Source organism: Primulina tabacum, chromosome 15, assembly GCF_025594145.1.
Source record: "Primulina tabacum isolate GXHZ01 chromosome 15, ASM2559414v2, whole genome shotgun sequence".
NCBI lineage: Eukaryota > Viridiplantae > Streptophyta > Magnoliopsida > Lamiales > Gesneriaceae > Primulina > Primulina tabacum.
Window position 1 is genome coordinate 6052800 of NC_134564.1, and position 13454 is coordinate 6066253.

At 35.2% G+C, this 13454-nt stretch overlaps 1 pseudogene; it reads left to right on the forward strand.

Moving 5' to 3' along the window:
• The first annotated feature begins 7808 nt into the window (after nucleotides 1–7808).
• On the forward strand, nucleotides 7809–10873 carry LOC142528027 (protein NUCLEAR FUSION DEFECTIVE 4-like; annotated as a pseudogene).
• Nucleotides 10874–13454: the final 2581 nt, after the last annotated feature.

The window sequence follows — 13454 nt, forward strand, 5'->3', positions numbered from 1 at the left end:
GCAGCGCCACAACAAGCGCCGTAGAGCTCATTGCCGAAGGACAAGCGCCTAGGCGCTGTCCAAGAAGCGCCGCGGCGCCTCATTGCCGAAGAACAAGCGCCGGGGCGCCTACAGGCGCCTACAGGAGAGAACCACGGGCGCCTAGGCGCTGCACAACCAGCGCCGCAGCGCTAGTGGCGGCGAGGAAACATTTATTGGGCTTCGACTCACGGCCCAGACATGGATATAAGAGGAAATCGAGGGTTCAGAATTAAAGAAGCCATTTTTGGAGAGAAAACCCACGGGTGAACAGGAGCGAACACGAGACGAAGATCCAGAGTGCGAAGAAAGATCACAAATACGAAGAACGACGGATCTGGGGACGGAGACGACACTTCGAATTTGTCATCTATTCTTTCGTTTTTATAATTTCGTGTATTTGGATTTCTAAATCTTTGAACATAAGTTGTTTTTATTTAGATTTCGTCATGAACTAATTTTCTAGTCTAGAGAATGACGTAGCTTTGTTGATACGATAATTAGACTCGGTTCTTTATATTATTGAATTCCTTCTCGTTTAATTGTGTTTCTTTGTATTGTTTTGACTGCAATTTACTGGCCATAAATTGTGTGTTATCTGATTTATTCTACAACTTGGGAGAGGGACTAGGATTATAGATCATTAGAGTTGCATCGTTGAATGTTTATATCGTTCAAAAGGCATATAACTTTAGCGAGACTTAGGCAAGAACATTGTTTGCATTTATCATATAAATCTAGATTCTTATTAGGAATGTTTGAATCGAGGTTTGAATGACACAGTTTATTCGTCACTTGGGAAAGGGGGGATAAAACCCTTGTTCAATTAGAGTACTTAAAGGATTTGACTTATCCATATTAAAATGTTTAAGGACCTTTTCTGTATAATTTGACTGGTGAACAAATATTCCACATTCTTTTTGTTCAATTTGCAAACCCAAACAATACTTTGTTTTTCCAAGGTCTTTCATTTCAAATTCTTCCTTTAAGTACGACACAACTTCTTGAATTTCCTTATTCGTTCCAATTATGTTTAGATCGTCAACATATACATCAATAATTATGCATCCGGATGTTGTTTTCTTAATGAAAATGCAAGGGCATATTGAATTGTTTACATATCCAATTCACTTAGCCGATTATACCACATTCGGTCGGATTGCTTTAACCCATATAATGATCTTTGCAATTTCATAGAATACATTATCTGAGTTTTTAACTTTGTGATTAAGACATCTTAAATCCTTCGGAGATTTTCATTTATATATATATTACTATCGAGTGATCCGTATAAGTAAGGTGTGACAACATCCATAGGACGCATTTTTAAATTTTCAGATACCGTCAAACTAATCAAATACCGAAACGTAATTGCATTCATAACAGGAAAATACGTTTATTCATAATAAATTCCAGCCTTTGAGAAAAACCTCGTGCAACAAATCGAGCTTTATATCTTATTATTTCATTTTTCTAATTTCGCTTTCGAATAAAGACTCATTTGTACCTAACAGGTTTTACACCTTCAGTTGTAATGACTATAGGCCCAAAAACGTGACGTTTATTTAGCGAATCCAATTCAACCTAGATGACATCTTTCCATTTTATCCAGTTCTGACGATTTTTACATTCAACAAAAGATTTTGGTTCATGAACTTCATTGTCATTTATGATGTCAAATGTCACATTGTAAGAAAATATCTCATCAATTTTTTTTATATCTTTCTAGTTCCATATTTTTCCAGTATTAATATAATTGATAGAGATTTCACGATTCTTAGTTTGTGTTTCTAACAGAACATTTTCATGATCATGTATTTCTGCCGGAATATCATTTTCTATTTTGTGATCATCATGTTTATCTATGCTTTTTTTTTTCTAGGATTTTTATCCTTGGAACCGATTGGCCTTCCATGCTTCAAGCGTTTAATGACATCATGAGTGTCTTCAATTTGTTTCTTTGGAATTTCAATTCAAGCAGGGACATTTACAGCATGTATATATGATTCAATTACCCATTTTGTGTCTGAAAATGCATCTGGTATTTAATTTGCTATTCTTTGCAAGTGCACAATTTGATGTACATCCTTTTCACATTGTTTAGTTATTGGATCCAGATGTAACAATTATGATGTATACCATGTAATTTCCTTTTCGATATGTTTCTTTTCTCCCCTTAACATTGGGAAGATTTCCTCATTAAAATGACAATCAGCAAAACGTGCTGTAAACATGTCGCCTGTATGAGGCTCAAGATATTGAATGATTGATGGGCTATCATAACCGATATAAATTCCAATCTTTCTTTGAGGTCCCATTTTTATTCGTTGAGGTGGTGCAATAGGCACGTATACCATACATCCAAAAATTCTCAGATAAGAAATGTCTGGTTCTTTACCAAAGGCAAGTTGCAATGGGGAGTATTTATGATATGCACTTGGTCTGATGCGAAATAATGCAGCAGCATGTAAAATTGCATGTCCCCATACAGAAACGTGGAGTTTTGTTTTCATAATCATTGATCTAGCAATCATGTGGGGACCCTGACACTAATTCATTTCTTATCAATCATCATTGGGATTTAGTGGATCAATTAAATAAACTGGGTCGTAATTTTTTTTTTAAATGTTGAACACTTTATAAACAAGTGTACAAATATTTACAACAAGTTAGGTCTCATCTCATTCAAATTATCAGATCAAGTTTAATATCTACAACATGATCAAAAGTACAAGTCTTGTACAAAAGAAAGTCATAACAAACTAATGTTTATCCACTACAAATCAAGTGTTGAAAACTAGTTCTACATCTAGGCCCGGATCTCCACTCTAATCTCGATCTCTCAAGCTCTTCTCGATCCTGATCCTATTCCACCTGTTATCATGCACACATACAAACACAACAACAGCCGGATAACTCCAGTGAGAAACATATTCCCAGTATAAACAACGTATACATGAATTTCATATAAACATATACAAAAGCATATAACATTTGTAAAACACTATGCATCGTAGTCTACGAAAGCATAAATCGATACAAAGCAATAAATCAAACTCTTTGACTCTTACTCTTGAGCTGACTCTTATCTAGGGATCCCGGTTGAATAAGAACGTAACAAGTCTCTCACCTACTCTTCCCAGCTAGATGATGGTACGTTCTTATTCCCAGACATTGGCCCTCTATATCGAATCTATACAATAGGAGTCGATCTACTCCTAAGCACATCGATATAAACCAAATGCCCAGTGAGCTGGCATCTCTGCCAAAGACTCATACTCATGCTTTGCTATAAATCAATAGGCTAAGCATATCAATCTCATGAATTGCAAACATCGAAGCAATTACAATATAGTATGTGGTTTTGGGAAAGTTAAGCTATCTCTGACTCGAGTCGTGTCTTCTCGGTTTAACATTGATTTATACTTTTCTTTTCGTAGATCAATCTGGTCAACGAAATCAAACATCAATCTGGCTCTGTTCAGTTTTCGAAGCCTTTAATACCAACTGTGGAATCACATATTCGAGAAGTACAATATCAATATACAACTCAAAGCAATACTGGATATGATCAGAACTCAATCTAATTCTGTTTTGACGGCACAACAGCACAATCTCGATATATCCAGCAACTCAAATAACAACAGATACAAATCACAACTCATAATCAATCATAATTTCAACCCATAATATCAAATCTGTACAATCCCATTCAACATAGGCTGAAAATTGATAACAATTACATAAACTGTCCGTTCTTCAATCCGGTTTCGATTATACAACTACTACAATCTCAGGAACACATAATATAGATCAAATCATGATTTCCCCAAAAACAAATTTTCGAACCATGCTGAAAAGAAATCAAACTTACATCATTTTGAAGCCTTTGATGAGAGAAGCATGAAACTATTCTCGGATTGAAATTCTGACGGCTGGATCTTGCGCAAATCACAAATCTATGATTCAAGGGAAAAGCTTGAAAGATGTCTATGGAGTCCCTCGATTTTTAGCTGAATTTCTGAAGGAATGAAAGTTGTTTACATATTATATGCATGGCAAAGACATGTGGCTCAATCTATGTTCAGCACGTCTCGCGCATATGCACGTCCATCACCGGCGCATATGCGCGAGACTCTGTGTCGGCAATCAGGAATTCACCATCTCGCGCATATGCGCGTCCCATGCCGGTGCATATGCGCGAGACCTACTGTCTCTGCGCTTGAACCATAACTCTTGCTCGCGCATATGGGCGCCTTATCTCGCGCATATGCGCGAGACCTACTGTCTCGGAACTCGGGCAATTCACATGTTCGCGCATATGCGCGCCTAGTCTCGCGCATATGCGCGAGGTCTTCTGCCTCGGCACTTGCTTCTCGCGCATATGCGCGCCTCGTCTCCGCGCATGTGCGCGATAACTGCTGGATTTCACCCATGCAATACTCATGCTTTTCCAAATCTGGTCTCAGAGTGGTCCTTCTATAATCACATCAATTTATCAATTAATAATCTCGAATTAACAGAATAAATTCTCGGGCATTACAAATCAGTTGTAGAAGTTTAATCAATGATTCAGCTAATACATTTTGTGTATGTACATGAGCAACATGATGCTCAACAGTGATTCTCATTAACATACAATAATCATTGAAAGTCTGGGAAGTAAATTCATTATCATTATCAAGTCTAATTTTCTTGATTGTATGATCAGAAAATTGATTCTACAATTTTTATTTGAGCAAGTAATCTTGCAAATGCCACATTCCGGGTTGATAATAAACATACATGTGACCATCTACTGGAGGCATCGATCAATACCATAAAATATCTACATGGTCCACATGGTGGATGAATTGGCCCAAATATCACCTAGGATTTTAGCTGGTGATGGTCATATAATAAGTTTTTCAAAATAACATGTTTTGCATTGAAACTTATTATTTTGAAAAATCTTCAGGTTTTTCAGCGGATGACTATGTGTATTTTCTATAATTTTTCACATCATTGTTGAACCAGAATGTCCTAATCGATCATGCCAATTAATCAGTATTGAAGAATTATCAACTACCATGTTTGATTTAATTTGACTTATATATGTTTAATGCAATCTAGTAGGGAACATTGATAGTTTTTCAACTACATATTTCTTTCCTGATTTATACGTGTTAAGACAAATATATTTCTCATTTTCTTCATTTATTATCTATGTATCATACCCATGTGAATATATGTCATTAAAAGTCAACAAATTTCTTTTCGATTGTGGTGAATACAAAGCATCATTTATCAGAAATTTTGTACCATTAGGTAACAAAAAATGTGCTTTATCACAGCCTTTTATCAATTCTACATGACCTGATATTGTATTCACCATTGTTTTTGTTGGTTTTAGTTCCAAGAAATATCTTTTATCTCGGAGAATATTGTACGTTTCATTGCTAGGTAGCAAACTTCCATGAGATTAGTTCCTTGTTTAACTTTGTTTATAGCAGTTTTCATATTTGAACTTCAAAAAAATATGATATGAAAAACAAATACTGACAATACATATTTAATTTATTGAAAAAAATAAGACATATCAGAATTATACAATAAAACATTATCATATTATGAGTACATGAAATATTTTACATTTTAATTCCACCAATATATTGATCATTTTCAGAGAAATCATTCAGAAAATCTGCAGCATCAAAATGAGTTGAATCACTCAAACGACCATTGTGTTCAGTGAAGTTGGTCTCTTTTTCTTTCCCCTTTATCGATTCTTTATAGAGCTTACAAAGGTGCTCCAGGGCTCGATAAATACGAGACCAATGTCCTAGAGTGCCGCATCTAAAACAAGAACTTTCATATCGTTTTTCTCATGATACCTTTTTAATGGGTGGTTCGTGATGCCCTTTTGAGATGAGTTATAAAAGTAACTATCTTGATGTTTTCAAAACCACGGTCGCGACCACGACCACGACCATTTCCACGTCCACGTCCACATCCACGACCACGACCTCGACCTCGACCAAAACCTTGTCTTTGAATTTGATTTTGGTTTCCAGATTTGAATTCATTTTTACTTACAGCATTTACTTCTGAAAATGCTGTTGATCCAGTGGGTCGGGACTTATGATTTCTCATTAGCAACTCGTTGTTCTTTTCTGTTACAAGAAGACATACGATAAGTTCAGAATATCTCGCAAATCCACACATTTTATATTATTGTTGTAGAGTAATATTTGATGCGTGAAAAGTGGAAAATGTTTTTTTAAGCATTTTTGATTCCGTAACCTCATGTCCACAAAATTTTAATTGCGGGATTATTCGATAATCGTTGAATTGTAATCACTGACTTTCTTAAAATCTTGGAATCTTAACGTATTTAATTCATCACGGGCGTTGGAAAGTATACCTTCCCTTATATGTTCAAATATTTCTTATAATCCTTTCCATAAAGTCATGTGATCTTTTTCAATTAGATATTCACATTTTAATCCTTCATCAAGATATCGACGCAAAAATATCATAGCTTTTGCTTTTTCTTGTGAAGATGATATACCTATTTTTTAATGGTCTCATTTAGACCCAATGACTTAAAATGCATTTCTACATCGAGACTCCATGACATATAATTTTTCCGTAATGTCGAGCGCAACAAATTCGAGCTTTGTCAAATTTTATATGGTGGTACTAGAAAAATAACAATGCATTTTATTAGTTAAGTTATAAATTTATTAAAATGACAATACAAAGTAACTGATAAATTATAAGTATAAGTATTCTTAAAAATAAAGAAAAAATACGGGCGGATATTCTCCAATAAATACAAGACTAGTGAGTATAATAACCAAATAATTATACAAAATAACCTTGAAAGAACCATCTTCTTCTTCTTCGAAAATTTTGATGAAGAAAATTTTTATGGAGGAATAGTAAATTTGGAGTGATTAAATGTGTTTGTAAAATCATATTTATAAGGTAAAAACTAGTCGTTTATGACCGTTAAAAATTTAAAAAAATAAATGTATGTATATGTAAATTTTATGGTAATAATATGGTGTATATAATGTTAATCATGTTTAAATAATTATGTATATCATATCACAATATTATAATGAGGTGTCAGATACTTCTTTTTATATAATAATGTGACATTATATTAATATATAACACAATAAAAATATATAAACTGTGAAATAATCACATCACGTTATTATAATGAGGTGTCATAAACTCCTTTTATATAATAACATGATATTATTAAAATATATATATACAATAAATAAACAGTAACACAATAAAATTATATAAACAGTGTAATGATATAATCACATCACGTTATTATAACGAGGTGTCATAAATTCTTTTTATATAATAATATGATATTATATATTAAATATATACACAATAAAAATAAATAAACAGTAAAATAAATATTTTTAATTTTGAATGTTGTTACATTTTTCTTGTGTTTTGGAGCTTGAAAAAATATGGAGAAACGAACCTTCGAGTATCGTGCTGATAACATGTTAAAAGTAAAATTTACGATAAAAAGTAAAAATGTCAAACTCACAAATATATTAAACTACACACTTTATAAAATTTTGTTTATCCAATTGTGTTCTTCTTCACAAATTAAGAGACCTATTTATAGAATTTCTTTGGAAATAATCCAAAAATAAATAAATCATTACATACATTATCACACACTAATTTTCAATTTTTACCATACTTATTTTCAATATTCGATAATTTCATCTCTTTATTTATTTTCTTTTTTTTTAGAATTTTGTATATATATGGCAAAAGCCAGAATTTCAAAAGCCATAGTTCCCCATAAGGACCACTGAGGAGTGTTCGTCTTCGAATGGGCTTGCAGTTCTCGCCTACGTCTCCCACCGGAAAATGGCTGGGGTTCGTCACTGCCGTATGGGTGCAGGCAATCTCCGGCAACAATTACACCTTCTCTAACTATTCTGGTGCACTTAAAACCCTTATGGCGCTCACACAGCTCCAGCTCAACAATCTGTCCGTCGCAAAAGATGTGGGAAAAGCGTTTGGAATCCTTGCCGGGCTCGCCTCCGACCGCCTTCCTACACCTGTCATCCTTCTTATAGGCTCCGTCGAAGGGGTCGTCGGGTACGGCGTTCAGTGGCTAGTCGTCAGCCGCCGCATCCAACCACTTCCATATTGGGCTGTAAGTGTCGAATCCCTCGTTTCCATTGGATGGTCATGACCTGGTTTTGCAACTAAATATATATGGTACATGTAATTCGTGCAGATGTGCATATTTATGTGTATGGGAGGAAACAGCACGACATGGATGAACACGGCTATTCTGGTGACGTGTATTCGCAATTTCCGTAAAAACCGGGGTCCGGTTTCAGGGATTCTGAAAGGTTACGTCGGTTTAAGCTCCGCGATTTTCACCGACCTTTGTCCCGCGCTTTCGCCGCTGACCCATCCAAATTCCTGCTAATGCTGGCTCTAATTCCCTTGGTAGTTTGCATGAGCGCAATCGTTTTTCTTCGTGAGATTCCTCCCTCGTCCTCCGCCGCCGCGGAAGACGAAGATGACAAATTTTTCGGTGTTAACGTTTTCGCTGTTATCATCGCGATTTACTTGTTAGCTTTCGATCTTACAGGAACTCACGGCCGTCTGTTTTCGCAAGCATTTGCTGTCATACTTTTGGTTTTATTAGCTTCTCCTCTAGTAATTCCGATATACATCTGGGCTAAGAATTTGATCCGGTCGAATTTGAATACAGCCGACGTAGAACGAGAAGTATCTAAACCACTTCTGATAGCAACAAAGGTGGAAGCAGAGGCGGTGGTAGAGAAGAAACGGCCGGTGCTGGGGGGCGAGCACACCATATTCGAGGCTTTGAGCACTGTGGATTTTTGGATCTTGTTTGTGTCGTTTTTATGTGGAGTCGGTACTGGACTCGCAGTGATGAATAATTTGGGCCAAATGGGCTTGGCACTCGGGTATTCTAATGTATCCATTTTCGTTTCGCTGACCAGTATCTGGGGATTTTTCGGGCGGATCCTTTCCGGGTCGGTTTCGGAATACTTCATCAAGTAAGTGTACTTGATCATTATCATTATAGTACCCAATTAAAATTTGCATATCACATTTGCATACCTAGCAAATGTGATATGGGTATGCAAATGTGATATGCAAATTTTAATTGGAAGGGTGCGGACAGCTTATCCTTTACACATTATTAGGGATATAATCGAGTCGAGCCGAGCCGAACTCTTGAATGTTTGAGCTTTGTTCGTTTATAATCGACCCGAGCTCGAGCTTTATTTAACGAATATATGCATGGCTCACAAGCTTATTCACGCCTTTATCGAGCCTAAACAAACTTAATAAATATGAATTATACATTTAAATTTTCATTAAATTAATTAAAAAGTAAATTATATATTTAAAGAAAAATATATTATTCTTATTAAAATTTGTAAATTTATTATAATAAATAAATTTAATATATTTTTCTATATATTTCATAAATAATATGCAAAATCAATAAATTAAATATCAAAACTATTATTTTTCATCTAAAAGATTACTCATAAACTTTCCAACGAACATGTTCACGAGCTAACGAGCCGAATACTGTAAAGCTTGAGTTTGGTTTGTTTATCTTAACGAGCCTCATTAAACGAGCTCAAATGAGCTTTTATCGAATCGAGCTTCGAATAACTCACGAACGGTTTGGTTCGTTTACATCCTTACACATTATTGCTGCATCAACATAATTATTTAATTATATCGATTATCTGTAAATTTTATATTTAATTATATATAAATTGAAAATGGGGCTTCCAAGATCGGATTTCCCTTTGATGGCCACCAGAAGTCTGAATGAGTTTGGTGGATCAGATTTAGCCTTAGCTATTTTGACACCAACAGTAACATCACTCGGCAGTCTAATATTTAAATCATATCTGGTTTGAGTAATAAATCTATTTATTACAGCCTTTATGTATGTCTTAATATAATGATAAATAATAGACTTTATATATAATAATTTTATAATATAAATTAATTTGATGTAACGCTAGCGCGATATGGTTGGGATCAAGTTTTGAGTACTAGTGAACCAAAGTTTCTTTCAAATTAAAGTAATTCACTATGCTTTTTTGTTCCAAATTTACAGGAGGGCTGGAACGCCTAGACCAATATGGAATGCAGCATCTCAGATTCTAATGGCTGTGGGATATATCACGATGGCCATGGCTCTGCCAGGATCACTCTATGTCGGTTCCATAGTGGTCGGGATTTGCTACGGAGTTCGCCTTGCTGTCACAGGTTCCTACTGCATCAGAGTTATTTGGCCTGAAATACTATGATCTCATTTACAACATTCTTATCCTCAACCTTCCACTCGGCTCGTTCCTCTTCTCTGGATTGCTCGCGGGACTCTTGTATGATGCACAGGCTACCGAAACCGCTGACGGTGGCAACACATGCGTTGGAGGACACTGTTACAGGATGGTCTTCGTGGTTATGGCAATTGCATGCATCATAGGATTCGGTCTTGATGTTTGGCTTTCTGTTAGAACCAAAAGCATTTATTCCAAGATTTATGCTACCAGAAAATCGAAGAAATCGTTTCATGGCCTATCGTAATGGCGAGCCGAGAATTCCATGTACTTGAGTTTCAGTCTATATATATTTTTCGAGTTATTTGATGGGATTTTGTTCAAGGTTTTCTATAAAATTTGAGGAAGTGTGTGTAAGAGGGACTGGAGGGAAATCCCCTGCCTAATGAAGTCCCGATATATGTTCATTATTGTACTTGTGAAGAATTCTTGTTTTATCTCTGATATATGTATGCAGATCACTTCATGAAGCCGCCATTTCTGGACTTGTATTCCCTCCATTTGAGAATAAAGATTGAATCGAATTGTTGGGTTATCGTTTTTTTTGTCTTCAAAACGCAACCGAAGTTTTAAATTTTTATTTTGACATTCAAAATATTATCTTGGACATTCGTATGGTTTAATCTAAAATACAAACATAGGATGTTTAGTAAATTTACCTTTAGTGAAATTTCACTTGGTACCAACTACTTCGGTATTAGCTGGCGTAGCTCTTGTTGTAAAATCCTACGAACTTTCTTCAAGAGCTCTTTTCTTCGATCTCTTAATTCCGTCCACTACTGGATTACATGTTTCTCTTCTAACTTGCACTAGAAAGCATAGAATATATTTTCACGTTGGAGAGCAAAATTGAGAGGCGGCTCAAAACCTTGAAAAACTATTCATGGTGACCGAAAATTGAGAGAAGAAAAAGGAGAGATTTTTGAAAAATCTTGTGGCTTGGAGGCTAGGGTTATCACATTATTACCTTAATACAAAACCCTTAACCTAATTGTCATAATTTTGGATTTAGGTTCCTTAATTAAACTTAATTGACTTTGTTAATTAATTGAACTAGTCCAACTAGTTTAATTAATTATATTAAAGTCCATTAAAAATTTTAATTATTTAGTATGTTGGACTTGTACTCCTACAAGCTAATTAAACATATTTCTCACTATATTTAAATTAATATTTAATAAACCCAACTTTTGAGTTTAATAATTTAAATCCTCAAATTTTATAAATTCAACTTCTTGAATTTATTTTCTCAAAATTTAATTATCATAAATTCAACCCCTTGAATTTACTATATCATATTATATATATATATAAATTCAACTTTTTGAATTTATTCTCTCAAAATTTAATTATCATAAATTCAACTCCTTAAATTTATTTTATCATAATTTTATATAAATTCAACTATTTGAATTTATTTTCTCAAAATTTAATAATCATAAATTCAACACCTTAAATTTACTATATCTAAATTATATATAAATTCAACTCCTTGAATTTATTTTCTCATCGGGAACAAAATGATTCAGTTCTTATGTGATCCTCAATAGTTCAGGGATACAGGTAGTCGTGATTTCACAACTCTTTATGATTCAGGATATTTTTCTTTCTTCGAGATTACCCTAATTTGCCTCATTTCATGCACCAACATTAGGTCATGAGAATGTCAGATATCAATTCTGATTAAAACCCATCGAATCATGGTAAGAGCGTCTAGTAGCGTCACCCCATGATTCCATAGGTATCACTGATGGTGTCTGCAAGAACCAGTCGGTTATGATTAACGTACAGTACGGTCCCTTCATCTCATATATCTCGATCGAATCCGCAACCATTGGTTCATCGAGGTTTGCATATCAGATTCGATAGCCATGTGATACTCATGAAATATTCATAGTGTCATCGCATGCACAACTAGATAACTCATTTTCCAATGTACATCTCACACTCTGCCAGAGATTTCATACACTATTATTTCGTTAGATAACATAATATATCCACACTCGTAGGTGAGCGGTGAATTCCCGACTACAATGCACTGACTCCTACACATTTCGCAATTGAACCCAAGCTCGCCACCTTGTGACCCTCGCGGAGTACGTTAACGAGTCAAAGCACATTCTTAGTATGTAGATCCTCAGTGTTGTCCCGGGTCGTAAGGACTAATCAGGTACAATCACAACCACAAAGTTTTTTCTCTTGATGAATGATAACCACTTGGAAAGTCAGATGGAGGAATGTTCGGTACAATCATCGTATGATTACCCATCTGCATGACTGGACATCTCTATGTCCTTACCGTGAAACACAGTACACAACATCGGATATGCTAGTCTCAAGCTCAAGCGACTTTTATCCTTGTTTTTAGGTGGCTGAATCGACTAGGAACGAATTTAGAATATACAGTGTTTACAAATGAGTTTCAAGATTGAATTACGATTCATTTGCATTAAAGTATAATCAATGACTTTATCTATTTTGATTGCATGATATACAGATAAAGTAAAGTAAAACCATGAAATGTAGATTATATTAAATTAAATATTGTTAATTACAACTGAGTCAATAAATTTTCTAGCCAACCGTTGGCTTGCAGGACATCTAGTGTAAAAATCTTCCATTGGCCTTAGAGCCAACTACCCATAAACTTTAATCTCATTGCTTCGCGATGCTTCTCAAACAATGGTCCTGGCAAGGGCTTTGTAAGTGGATCAACCAAGGCTTTGTAAGTGGATCAACCAAGGCTTTGTAAGTGGATCAACAACGTTATCTGCAGAGGCGACTCTTTCGGCCGATATATCTCCTCTTCCCACAATCTCCCAGATGATGTGGAATTTCCTAGGTATATGTTTGGATAACTGATGAGACCTTGGTTCCTTTGCTTGTGCAACGGTACCAGTGTTGTCGCAGTACACCGGGACTGGATCAACTCCATCAGGAATAACGCCCAACTCTTGGACGAAATTTCTCATCCAAACTGCCTCTTTGGCTGCAGCAGATGCAGTAATATATTCAGCTTCAGTGGTGGAATCCGCACCAGTGTCATGTTTG